This window comes from Panthera onca, chromosome B3, assembly GCF_046562875.1.
Source record: "Panthera onca isolate mPanOnc1 chromosome B3, mPanOnc1 haplotype 2, whole genome shotgun sequence".
In the NCBI taxonomy this organism is placed as follows: domain Eukaryota; kingdom Metazoa; phylum Chordata; class Mammalia; order Carnivora; family Felidae; genus Panthera; species Panthera onca.
Window position 1 is genome coordinate 78,404,085 of NC_138344.1, and position 14,039 is coordinate 78,418,123.

At 35.9% G+C, this 14,039-nt stretch overlaps 1 pseudogene; it reads left to right on the top strand.

The window, feature by feature from the left end:
• The first annotated feature begins 1,846 nt into the window (after positions 1–1,846).
• LOC132669731 (large ribosomal subunit protein uL3 pseudogene) lies at positions 1,847–9,606 on the top strand (annotated as a pseudogene).
• The last annotated feature ends 4,433 nt before the right edge of the window (positions 9,607–14,039 follow it).

Sequence of the window (14,039 nt, forward strand, 5' to 3'; positions counted from 1 at the left end):
ATTGTATATATAAACCACATCTTCTTTACCTATTTGTCAGTTGATGGACATTTAGGCTCTTTCCATAATTGGCTATTGTTGAAAGTGCTGCTATAAACAAGCAGGGGTACAAGTGCCCCTATGCATCAGCACTCCTATATCCCTTGGGTAAATTCCTAGCAGTGCTATTGCTGGGTCATAGGGTAGATCTATTTTTAATTTTTTTAAATTTTTTTAATGTTTATTTATTATTGAGAGAGTGAGACAGAGCATGAGTATAGGAGGGGCAGACAGAGGAGGAGACACAGAATTTCAAGCAGGCTCCAGGCTCTGAGCTGTCAGCACAGACCCCGACACAGGGCTCAAACCCACCAACTGGGAGATCGTGACCTGCGAGATCGTGAGTGGAAGTTGGACCCCCAACTGACTGAGCCACCCAGGCGCCCCTTAAAGTTTGAGGAACTCCACACTGTTTTCCAGAGAAGCTGCACCAGTTTGCATTCCCACCAACAGTGCAAGAGGGTTCCCGTTTCTCCACATCCTCACCAGCATCTATAGTCTCCTGATTTGTTCATTTTAGCTACTCTGACAAGCATGAGGTGGTATCTCAGTGTGGTTTTGATTTGTATTTCCCTAATGAGGAGTGACATTGAGCATTTTTTCATGTGTCTGTTGGCCATCTGGATGTCTTTAGAAAAGTGTCTATTCATGTCTTCTGCCCATTTCTTCACTGGATTATTTGTTTTTGGGGTGTGGAGTTTGGTGAGTTCTTTGTAGATTTTGGATACTATCCCTTTATCCCATATCTCATTTGCAAATCTTTTCCCATTCCGTCAGCTGCTTTTTAGTTTTGTTGATTGTTTCCTTTGCAGTGCAGAAGCTTTTTACCTTGATGAGGTCCCAATAATTTTTTATTCTAATTTCCTTGCCTATGGAAATGTGTCAAGTAAGAAATTGCTGCGGCTGAGGTCGGAGAGGTTTTTTCCTGCTTTCTCCTCTAGGGTTTTGATGGTTTCCTGTCTCACATTCTGGCCCTTCATCCATTTTGAGTTTATCTTTGTGAATGGTGTAAGAAAGTGGTCTAGTTTCATTCTTCTACGTGTTGCTATCCAGTTCTCCCAGCACCATTTGTTAAAGAGATTGTCTTTTTTTCCATCGGATATTCTTTCCTGCTTTGTCCAAGATTAGTTAGCCATACATTTGTGGGTCCAATTCTGGAGTCTCTATTCTATTCCATTGGTCTATGTGTCTGTTTTTGTGCCAATACCATGCTGTCTTGATGATTACAGCTTTGTAGTAGAGGCTAAAGTCTGGGATTGTGATGCCTCCTGCTTTGGTATTCTTCTTCAATATTACTCTGGCTTTTCGGGGTCTTTTGTGGTTCCATACAAATTTGAGGATTGCTTGTTCTAGCTTCAAGAAGAATGCTGGTGCAATTTTGATTGGGATTGCATTGAATGTGTAGATTGCTTTGGGAAAAATAAACTTTTTTTAAAAAAATTTTAAAAAGATGACTGTAGGACTATGAAAAAGAAAAAAATCCTTCTTTGGATTATAAGGAAAATTGTCACTTCTCATTTTGCAGAATATAATAAAAACAACAACAAATTTTCTAAGGGTGCATAAGCAATTTTAAAATCAAGTCCTTGAAAGAGAAAGTGTCATCTAAGTCCAGAACCACACAGAATAAAGATGAACTTGGAATATCAACAAAGAGGATGGGTAGCAAATGTTTGACTTAGGAAAAAAAAGAGATTGGGTTCACGACAACCATATAAGAAGATTCTGAGCTCACACCCTCCCACGGATACAAGAAGTATACAACTTCATATGGAATAATTTCCTCTGAAAAAGCCTCGAAAATTGAATGAACACAGTCTTCACACCAAAGGAAGAAAAGGAGAACATCACGACAGGTAAGAGAGGCAGAGACACTATCTCACCAAAATTCTCAACCCCAGGCATGGCAATCTACCAGCAAGAGGGAATCTAAAAATAGAGAACTTTCCTCTGAGACATGAGGGGTTTGTGATCTACATCAGAAACTCTTCAGATACTACACAAGAGAGATGAGCCCCTAAACACTGGGCTTTAAAAACCAACGGGAATTATATCCAACAACCATGGAAATGTAATGAATGGAGAATCTGTTCAATGGCTGACAAAAAAAAAAGCTCACTTATCCAGGAACCCAGTGAAAAACAAAAACAAGGAAACACCAGTTTGAAAAGTACTTAGATCATATATGGAAGAGACTCACTTACTAATCTTAAAGCATCTACTGGGGAGACAGCAAACTGCTTGGATTTTCTCTGAGTGACAGAGACCCTGGCAGGTGCCATATTTTCAATTTCATTTTACCTTACTAAGATTGGTCTGGCAAGCACCATATTTAAACTATTCCTCTAAATTGCCTAAAGCATGTGGGCATACCAGCTGAGAAACTCACCTACAATACAGGGCAACAAACCCTTGTAACTGAGATTGGCAACAGTCCAGCCCACTTCCATGCACCAGCACAGCAATGTGTCACAGCTGGGCTGGGTATCAGTCTTGCCTACCCCCACACTGTATCATACCACAGCCAGTCTGGTGCAACCCCACTCAGTGCAGCTGCATGGTGCAGGAGCACCAACCCCAGTCCTGCCTACCACTGTGTCACAGACATGCCCCACCATAGTAGCCCACACAGAAGATGTCTCTTGATCATCTAGCTTTGGTGGTCAGATGGATGGGATTGGATTTCTGGGCTCCATGTGACATCTACATTGGTCTCTTCAAGACTGAGAGAGGTAGTTCGTTTGCCTAATACATAGAAACAGAGGGCCAGGCAAAATGAGGAGACAGAGGAATGTGTTCCAAATAGAAAAACAAAATATCAGAAAAAGACATTAATGAAATGGAAATAATCAATCTACTTGATAAAAAATTCAAAGTAATGGTCATAAAGATGCTCACCAAACTTGAAAGAAGATGCACATGAGAGATCCTCAACAAAGAGATAGAAAAAACATGGAAGATTCAAACAGCAGTTACAGAGTTGAAGAAAACAATAACTGAAACAAAAAATACACTATAGGGATTCAACAGCAGACTAGATGAAGCTGTAGATTGGATCAGCAAGCTGGAAGACAAAGAAATAGAACTCACCCAGACAAAGCAACAGAAAGAAAAGAAAATTTAAAACAACAACAACAACAAACAACAACTTAAAGGACCTTTGGGAAAACATCAAGCAGAACAGATTTGCATAATACGGGTCCCAGTAGGAAAAGAGAGAAAAAGTCCAGGAAAAGTACTTAAAGAAATATAGATTTAGGAATCCCAGAGAGTTCCAAAAAGATGAACCCAAAGAGATCCACACCAAAACACAAGATGATTAAGGTAATAAAAGTTAAAAGTAGCAAGAGAAAAGGAACATAACACATACAAGGGAAAACCCATAAGGCTATGGGCAAATTTCTTAGCAGAAATTTTCCAACCCAGAAGAGAGTGGCATGACACATTCAAATTACTGAAAGGAAAAACTTCCAACCAAGAATTCTCTATACTACAAGGTTATCAGTTAGAATTGAAAAAGAGACTAAGAGTTTTCCAGATAAGTAAAAGCTAAAGGAGCTCTTCACCACTAAACTGTCCTACAAGAAATGCTAAAGGGACTTCTCTAAACTGAAAAGAAATGGTATTGATAACAGGAAAACATACACAAGTAAAAATTTCATTGGAAATGAAAAATAGTAAAGTAGTTGATCAATAACTAATAAAGTAAGTATGAAGTTAAAAGACAAAGAAAGAAGAATTAACCCAAACTACAATAATTAGGTAAGGGAAGCATAAAATAACAAGGTGAATATGTGACATCAAAACATAAAACACAGTAAGGGGAGAAAGAAAGTGAAGTTTTGTAATATGTACAAAATTAAGTTGCTATCACTCAAAATGTACTGGCATATACACAGGAAATTTTCTATGAACCCCACACTAATTACAAAGCAAAAGCTTACAGTAAAAACACAAAAAAAAAATTAGAAAGGAATATAAACATAGCACTATGGAAAACCATCAAACCAGAAGAGAAAGAAGAGAGAGGAACTATGGAAACAACTGGAAAACAATTATCAAAATATCAATGAGTACTTAATTATCAAAAGTTACTTTAGATGAAAATGGACTAAATTCTCTAGTCAAAAGACAAAGAGTAGATAAATGGATTTAAAAAAAAATAACAAAAACAAAAACAAGACCCATCTATATGCATCCTACAAAGACTCACTTTAGAATTAAGGACACAGAGGGGCCCCTGGGTGTCTCCATTGGTTGAGCATCTAACTTCAGCTCAGGTCATGATCTCATGGTTCCTGAGTTCAAGCCTCACTTTGGGCTTGCTGCTATCAGCACAGAGCCCACTTTGTATCCTCTTTCTCCCACCCCTCTGTTCCTCCCCAACTTGTGCCCTCTCTCTCAAAAATAAATTGAAAAAAAAAAAAACATTTAAAACGTAAAAATTAAATTTGAGAAGGACACAGACTCAAAGTGAAGGGTTGGAAAAAGATATTTCATGCAAACAGATATTAAAAGAAAGCCAATGTTGGGGCAGCTGGGTGACTCAGTTGGTCAAGTGTCCAACTTCAGCTCAGATCATGATCTCATGGTTTGTGAGTTTGAGCCCTGCATCAGGCTCTGTGTTGACAGTGCAGAGCCTGGAGCCTGCTTTGGATTCTGTGTCTCCCCCTGTCTCTCCACCTCTCATGCTCATGCTCTGTCTCTGTTTCTCAATAATATATAAACGTTAAATTTTTTTTTAATTTTTTTTAAATAAGGGAAAATTGGCCTTAAATGACACATTAGACTAGATAGACTTAGTAGATATTATAGAACATTCCCTCCAAAAGAAACAAAATAAGCATTCTTTTTTCCTAATGTTTATTTATTTTGAGAGAGAGAGAGAGAGAAAGCACCTGTGAGGGAGAGGGGTAGAGGGAAAGAAAGAAAGAAAATCCCACACAGGCTCCATGCTTAGCATGTTGCCTAATGCTGGGCTTGCTCCCCCCATGTGAGATCATGACCTGAGCTGAAATCAAGAGTTAGATGCTTAACCGATTGAGCCACCCAGGTGCCCCCAAATATGCACTCTCAAGTGCACATGGAACATCCTCCAGGGTAGAGCACGTAGTAGGCCACAAAGGAAGTCTCAATAAACTCAAGATTAAAATTATATCAGGTAACCTCTCCCACCACAATGGTACAAAACTATAAATCAATTACAAGAAAACTTGAGAGACCACGAAAACACAGGGATTAAGCAACATGCTAGTGAGCAACCAATGACTCACCAAGATATCAAAGAAGAAATCAAACTATACCTAGGAACAAATAAAACTGAAGTACAACATACAAAAATCTTTGGAATACTACAAAAGTAGTTTTACGAGGGAAGATCATGTGAGGCACCCGGGTGGCACTGACAGTGCAGAGCCTGCTTAGAACTCTCTCTCTGCCCCTCCCCCTGCTTGTGCACTGCTCTCTCTCAAGATAAAATAAAAATAATAAAATAAAATAAAAAGGAAATGTCATAGCAATACAGGCCTACCTCAAAAGTAAATCTCAAATAAATAATCTAGACTAACACCTTAAGAAGCCAGAAAAAGAAGAAAAAATAAAGTTCAAAGTCAGTAGAAGAAAATAATAAAGATCACGGTGGAAGCAAATGAAATAGAAAAAGAGTAAGAAAATTTTTCTAAAATACAAAGTGTCAACTAAAGTATGAGATAGTTCTTTGAAAAGATAAACAAAATTAACAAACCTTTACCTAAACTAACCAAGAAAAAAAAGAGAAATGGCTCTAATAAACAAATTCAGAAATAAAAGAGAAGTAACTGACAACCATACAAATAAAATTATAAGCGACTACTACAATTATACACCAACAAATTGGACAACATAGAAGAAATTAATAAATGCCTAGAAACATACAGTCTTCCAGAACTGAATCAGAAACAAACAAAAAATATCAACATAAATTACTAGTAAAGATAAGGAACCAGTAACAAAAAACCTTCCAGAAAACAAAAGTCTAGAACCAGATGGCTTCACTGGTGCATTCTACCAAACATTCAAAGATTTATTATCTACCCTTCTCAAATCTTCAAAAAAACTGAAAAGGAAGGAATACTTCCAAACTGGTTTCATGAGGCCAGCATTACTCTGATGCCCAAACTTGACAAGGACACCACAAAAAAAAGAAAGAAAGAAAATCACAAGCCAGCATTACTCCTAAACATTGATAAAAAAAATCCTCAATAAAATATTAGCAAACCATATTTATCCATACAAAGTTTCAAACACTATGATCAAGTGGAATTTATTCCAGGGATGCAAGACTGATTCAACATCCACAAATCAATCAACATGATAAACCACACTAACAAAATGAAGGGTAAAAATTATAGGATCCTCTCAATAGATGCAGAAACTTCTTTTCACAAAATTAATATCCACTTGAGATAAAAAATAAACTCTCAACAAAGTGGTTATGTAGGCAATGTACCTAAATATAATAAAGTCTTCATATAACAATCCAACAGCTGGCATCATACTCAATGATAAAAACTTGAAAGCTTTTACTCTAAGATCAGGTACAAGACAAGGATGCCCACAGGGTATTGGAAGTCCTAGCCATAGCAATCAGGCAGTAAAAACAAATAAGAAGCATCCAAGTCAGACAGGAAGAAGTAAATCTTCCTGTAAATTGCAAATAGCATGATACTGTATAAAGAAAACCCAAAGGAGTCAATCAAAAGATTGTTAAAACTAAGAATGAGTTTAATAAAGTAGAATATAAAAGCCAACATACAGAAATCTATGTCACTTCTACACACAAATAAATTATCAGAAAGAGAAATCAAAAAAGCAATCCCATTTATGATTACATAAAAATAATAAAATACCTAAGAATAAAATTAGCCAAGAAGGTCAAAGACCTCTACACTATTAAGTATGATGCTGATTAAAGAAATTGAAGACACAAATGAATGGAAACATATTTTTTCATGCTCATGGAGTGGAAGAATATTGTTAAAATGTTCATACTACCCAAAGCAATTTACAGATTTGATGCAATTCCTATCAAAATTCCAAAAGGATTTTAAACAAAAATAAAACAAGTAATTCTAAATATTGTGTGGAACAATAAAAAATCCCAAATAGCCAAAGACATCTTGAGAAAGAAGAGCAAAGCTGAAGACAGCATGCTTTAAACTTTACTTGACTTTACATGACTTTAAACTATACTTTAAAGCTGTACTAATCAAAACGGTATGCTAATGGCATTAAAAAACAGACACATAAATCACTGTAACAGCAATGAAAACCAAGAACTAAATGTCCTGTGCACATTTGGACAATTAATTTATGACGAGAGCCAAAAAACATACAATGGAGAAAGGAGAGTGTTGGAAAAATGAGAGAGTCCATACAAAACAATTAAACTGGACCATTATCTTATACCATACATGAAAATTAACCCAAAATAGATTAAGACTTCAGATGAGAAACCATAAAATTCATAGAAGAAAAAAGGGGGTCAATTGTGAGCGACTGCAACTAGACTTTTAGGAGTGATCATTTTGTAGTACATTCAAATAGCAAATTAGGATGTTGTACACCTAAACTTTTTAAATGTTATATGCCAATTCTACGTCATTTAAAAAAAGGAAGAGGAATAAATAGGACTAGTTCCCCAGCATCCTCAAATACACACATACACAGTACATGCACACACACACAGTTCTCATTTGACTTTCTGAGACAGCTCACAGTGATCTTACCAACAGTTTCTCTCACAAGTGAGTCCCTAGTAGGCAGTTTTTGCTACATGGCACTAATTCTTTGAAATAATCCTAGTTTAAAATTGGTTACTCTGATTCTTCTGTCAGGAAATGTCAGATTCCAAAAACCTGCCTATACTTTACCCTTGGTTTCTGTGAAGTTATCCTGTAAAAAAAACTTTTGATTCACTCTAGAACATTCTCAACTGGGATTTCTTGAGGGAATTAAGTCCCAGTTAATGCACTCAGGCCTCCATTTTTATGTATGAATTAACTTCATTATCCTATGCATCTACAATGGAGTTTGATGTGCATTACCCTTGGGAGGACTTGGGAAATAATCATGCAGATCATTTTCTGTTTATGACTCAAACAGGAAAAACGTCCCTTAGACTGAGTTCCACTAAAGCCGCATAGTTTAAATGTCAAAGGGTAAATTCAAAATAACAATTTTCTATTTCAATTTTTCATACACTTCACAAAGGGATATGGAGACCGTACACTTCTTTGAAATACGGTATCTTCTTCCTTTGCTTTTTGTTTCACAACATACATAGTTGCTTCATTTTTTTTTAACCTTGAAACTATTCTGAAACATTTTCCTTCCTTTCCTCATAATTCTATCCTGTCTCAATCTCCAAGGAGCTAGTGGGGCACTACTTTCACTATAGTGCTGTACTTTAAGATTGTGGAATATGTACCCCCAAGTTCATAGAGTCCACAGGAATTGTAATTCTACTATTGTAAACTAGTCATGAGAATTTGCTGGTATATTTTGTTCTTTCTATATCTATTTCTCCCTCTTAATTTTGGTCCTTTAACTACTGAATCATAAATGTAATTTTTTTTTTTTTGCCTAACTTCATTTAACTCAACTTTATTTTCATTACTGAGGACAGAAGATTTCTAAATAATTTTGTGTCCATACCTACTGAAAGGCTTGCCTTGAAAAGAAAAATTCCAATATTTGCAATGCTTATCTTTAAGGTTTTCTATATACATTAAAAAAGCAGCAGGATGATGACAACAAGCAGCAGCTACAAAAGGACTTCGACAGCATGAAGAAGTACTGTCAGATCAGCCACATCGTCCCTCACACCCAGATGTGTGTCTGTTCCAGAAGAAGGCCCGCCTCATGGAGATCCAGGTGAATGGAGGTACAGTGGCTGAGAAGCTGGACTGGGCCCATGAGTCTGGAGCAGCAGGCGCCTATGAAACAAGTGTCTGGACAAGATGAGATGATTGTTGTCACTAGCGTCACCAAGGGCAAAGGCTACAAAGGGGTCAACAGCCGCTAACACACCCAGAAGCTAGCCCATGAAACACCGGGAACTGCACAAGCTTGCCAGTATTGGGGCATGGCATCCTGCCCCGTGGCCTTCTGCATGGCTCAGGCTGGGCAGAAAGGCTATCATTGTTGCCCTGTGATTAACAAGGAGATCAACAAGGCTATCTCATCACAGATGGCAAAGTGATCAAGAACAAGGCTTCCGCTGATTATTATCTAACAAGAAGATCAATCCTCTGGTGGCTTTGTCCACTATGGTGAAGTGACCCAAGACTTTATCGTGCCAAAAGGCTATGTGGTGGGAACCAAGAAGCATTTGGTTACTTTCCACAAGTCCTTCTGGTACAGACTAAACAGTGGGCCCTGAAGAAAAATGACTTCAAGTTCATTGACACCACCTCCAAGATTGGCTATGGCCGACTCCAGACTGTGGAGGAGAACAAAATATTCATAGGACTACTTAAGAAAGACCCAGTTGCAAAGGAAGAAAGAGCTTAATGTCAAGAGCAGATTGTGCAGGTGGTGGGATCTCAATAAAAATTAGATTCCAATGGAAAAACAAAGCAAAAACAAATACATGCTTTGCAAATATTTCTTCCAGTCCATAGCTTTTCATTCTCTTCATAGTGTCTTTCAAATTGAAATGTTTTTTAAGTTTGATGGTTTTTATTGATTGTGCTTTTGATTGTGGTATCTCAGAAATCTTTACCTAATATAAGATTACAAAGATTTTCTCCTATGATTTCCTCTAGAACTTTTGTAACATTAGGATTTATATCTATGTCTTGATCTCTTTTGAGCTACTTTTTACCTATGATGCAAAACATCAAATATAGGGGGTTTTTTTTGTATGTTTATATGCAATTTTCCCACAGCACTAATATTTTAAACTGTCATCTCCAACCCCCACCCCAGAATTCTTTTTCACTTCATGTTTGTGTAGGTCTCTTTTTGAACTCTCTATTCTGTCCCACTGATGCATTTCTCTATATTACCATACAGTCTTAATTACTGAGCTTTATAATAAGTCTTGAAATAAAGTAGTACATCTTGTCATTTGTTATCTCTCTGTAGCATCTGTTCTTTGTTTCAATTTATCTATTTTGCTGACATTATTTGAATTGTCTGAGTATTTTTAATTTCAGTAAAATTAATATAGAGTGTTATCTTGGTTTCAGATGTTCAATGTAGTAATTCAATGATTATATACATTACTTAGTGTTGTCTGATTACTTTTTATGATTCAACTTTTCTCCTTTGTTAATATTATAAAAACCTTGCAATATATTTTCCTAGTCTTTTTTGCTATTGTTTTCATTCATTATACATCCACACATTTTAAACTAATACATTATTTTCCATGTAAGCAATTATCTTTTAAACAATCTTACTGAGGTATAATTCAGATACTATATGATTCACTCCTTTAAGGCCCCCCTTTCATGTATTCACAGGATTGTTCACTATCACTACAATAGAACTTTAGAACACTTTAGTCCCTCCCAAAAGCAACTCACACCCATATCCCTATTATGAGCCCTAAGCAAGTCATTTTCTGTCTCTATGGAGTCACCTCATTATATTTCATATAAACGGAAACATACAATGAATGGTGTGTTGTGACTGGATTCTTTCACTCGTATATTGTCAAAGTTCAGACAGGTTGTAGCATGTCTCAGCACTTCATTTCTTTTCACTGCCAATGGAAATCAATTCCACCTTTCAACTATTATGAAAAATGCTGTGAGGAGCATAAGCTTTCATAAGGATGAATGTTTTCATTTCTCCCAGGTAGAAAAGGAGTTGTTGTGCACTATGGTAACTCCATCTTTACTTTTTTGAGTGGTTGCCAAACTGTTTTCAAAGTAGCCAGCTTATATTCCCACCAGGAATGTGTACGGAGTCCCAATCCGTCCACATCCTTAGCAGCATTTATTATACATCTTTTTGATTATTGCAATCCTAGTGGGTGTCAAGTGGGATCCCTCTTCAGTTTTGATTTTTATTTCTCTAATGACCAATGATTTTCAGCATCTTCTCATGTGCTTATTGGCCATTTGTATATATTTTTTGGAAAAATGTCTATTCAAATTCTTTGTTTTTAAATTGTGTTGTCTTTTTATTGTTGAGTTATAGTTCTTCGAGTATTCTAGATTTCATCCCTTATCATATTTGAAAGATTAACTTGTAAAAGAAAAAAATAAATAAATCCAGCTGGGCTTTTGATATGGATTGCATTGAATCTGTACTTCAGTTTGGGGAGTGTTGCTATCCAAACAGTTACGTCTTCTACTACGTAAACAAGAGATGTCTTATGACTTATTTAGATCCTTAGTTTCCTGCAGTGATGTTATGTAATTTTCAGTGTACAAGTTTTGCACTTAAGTTTATATTTAAGTATTTTATTCTTTTTGATACTATTATACATGGAATTATTTTCTTAAATTTTATTTTCAGAACATTGTTTTTTTATACAAATACAATTGATTTTCAAGTATTGATCTGTATACTACAGCTTTGCTAAACTTATTCCAATAATGTGTGTACATATTCCTTAGGATATTCTATATATAGGACTGTGTCATCTGCAATAAAAATAGTCTTCCTTCTGGGGCGCCTGTGTGGCTCAGTTGGTTAAGCGACCAACTTCGGCTCAGGTCATGATCTCACAGTTTGTGGGTTCAAGTCTGCACTGGGCTCTGTGCTGATGGCTCAGAGCCTGGAGCCTACCTCAGATTCTATGTCTCCCCCTCTCTCTACCCCTCCCTTGCTCAAGCTCTGTGTCTGTCTCTCAATAATAAGTAAACATTAAAAAAAAATTTTAAAAAGTAGTATTCCTTCTTCCTTCATAATCTGTATGACTTTTATTTCTTGATCCTAATAACCCTAGCTAGGATGTCCAATACAATTTTAAATAGATATGGCAAGAGCAGACTTCTTGTCTTGTTTCTGATCTTAAGTATAACGTTGGCTGTGGACTTTTTGTGGATGGCCTATTTTTGTATATTGGTAAGGAAGGTCTCTTCTATATATGGTTTACTGAGTAGCTTTATCATGAAATTGTATTGAGTTTTTGCAAATGCTTTCTGCATATACTTAAATGATAATATGAGTTTTATCCTTAATTAATAAGATGCATTATTTTTTTGATTTCTAGAAGTTAAACCATGCATTCCTGAGATCAATTGTACTTAGTCATGGTGTACAACTCTGTATGGTGCTGATAGAAGTTTGTTTAGAAGTTTTGTTTGTTGAGAAGTTTTGTTTGAGAAGTTTTGAGTGTATCTTAATATTCATAAGGGATATTGGCCTGTAGTTTTCTTTGTGAGGTCTTTGGTTTGGGTATTGTGATTAAAATGGCATTATATATGATGAGTTAGGAAATGTTCCCTCCTTTTTTATACTTTGGAAGAGTATGTAAAATATTGGTATGAAATCCTCTTTGAATGTTTGGTAGATTTCACCAATGAAATATCGGGCCTGGACTTTTCTTTGTGGGAAGCTTTTATTTTTTTATTTATAATAAAAAATAAATTTATGTATTTTAAATTTATTAAATTTATTTAAATAAGTAAATAAATTTTATTATTTTAAATTACTATGCTGATTTCTACCTATTTTAGATGTTTTCATATTTGTAATCAAGGGAAGAATGGGGAAGAAATATGCAATTACACTGTATTTTAAAATTACCTACGTAATTCCCTCTTTAAAAGGATAATTATGTTCTTGCATGTGGATTCAAATTACTGCTTAGTGTCTTTTCTTTTCAGCCTGATAAGCATACTACTGTATTTTTAGAAGGTATAGCCTCTAGCAACAAACTAAATTCTCTGGGTTTTGGCTTCTTGGAATGTCTTTCTTTCACCTTTGTTTCTAAAAATAGTTTTTTCTGATATAAAATTCTTGGATGACAGTTGGTGCACTTCAGCACTTTCTATCATCTCATTGTTTTATGAGATTCATTGCTTTGATGAAAAGTTGGCTGTTAATCTTATTGTGATTTTTTTTTTTCTTCTTGTGCATGATGTGTGATTTGTCTCTTAGAGCTTTTGAGATTTTCTATCGTTTGCTGTCAACATTTGACTATGAGGTGTTTGGATCTGGATTTTTTTGGCATTTTTTCTACTTGGAGTTTTTAACTTCTTAGGTAGGCACATTAGGATTTTCATTACATTTGGGAAGTTTTCAGCCATTATTTCTTCTAATATATTTTTGTGTCCCTTTCTTGCTTTTCTGGTATTCCACACATATTTTGATATACTTAATGATGCCCCATACTTCTCAGAGTCCCTGTTAATAACTTTCAGTTTTCTCCATTATTCCCATTGTATAATCTCAGTTTATCTTCCTATTTATTGATTATTTTCCTGTGTTGATCAAATCGACTCTTGAGCCCACCTACTGATATTTTTCATCACTATTATTGTACTTTCCAACTCAAAAATTGTTGACAGCTCAGAATTTTAGACAATATATTGTACCAATTCCAGACACTAATTTCTCCCCCACAGGAGGTTGTTTTTGGTAGCCTGGTGATTTCTTTGTTAACCAAATCTAAATTAATTCTACTAAGTCTATTGTTCCCACACTGTGCACTTCTAGTACGTCCACTCAGATTCTTTTCCCTGGCTATCTAGTCATCACCAAACAGTCAGCACAAGTCACTTTCTAGTCGATGTTTGTGCTTAAGCTATTTTAGCCAGTTTTACTTTTTTTCTTTTTACTGCTGGAAATATGTGTGGCTTTGAGACAGCTATCACAGTACAGATAGTTCACGTTCTTTTTGTCTCATGTCCAAGCAGATACTAACACCTCGGAGGTTTCCTCTGATCACTCCTAAAAGGGAACAGACTGAGGCATGCACAAATATTTCTGATTGCCAGGAATGATTCTGATATTATTTTTAAGCCCGGATTACTAAGAATTGCCTTTGGGTCAGAGAA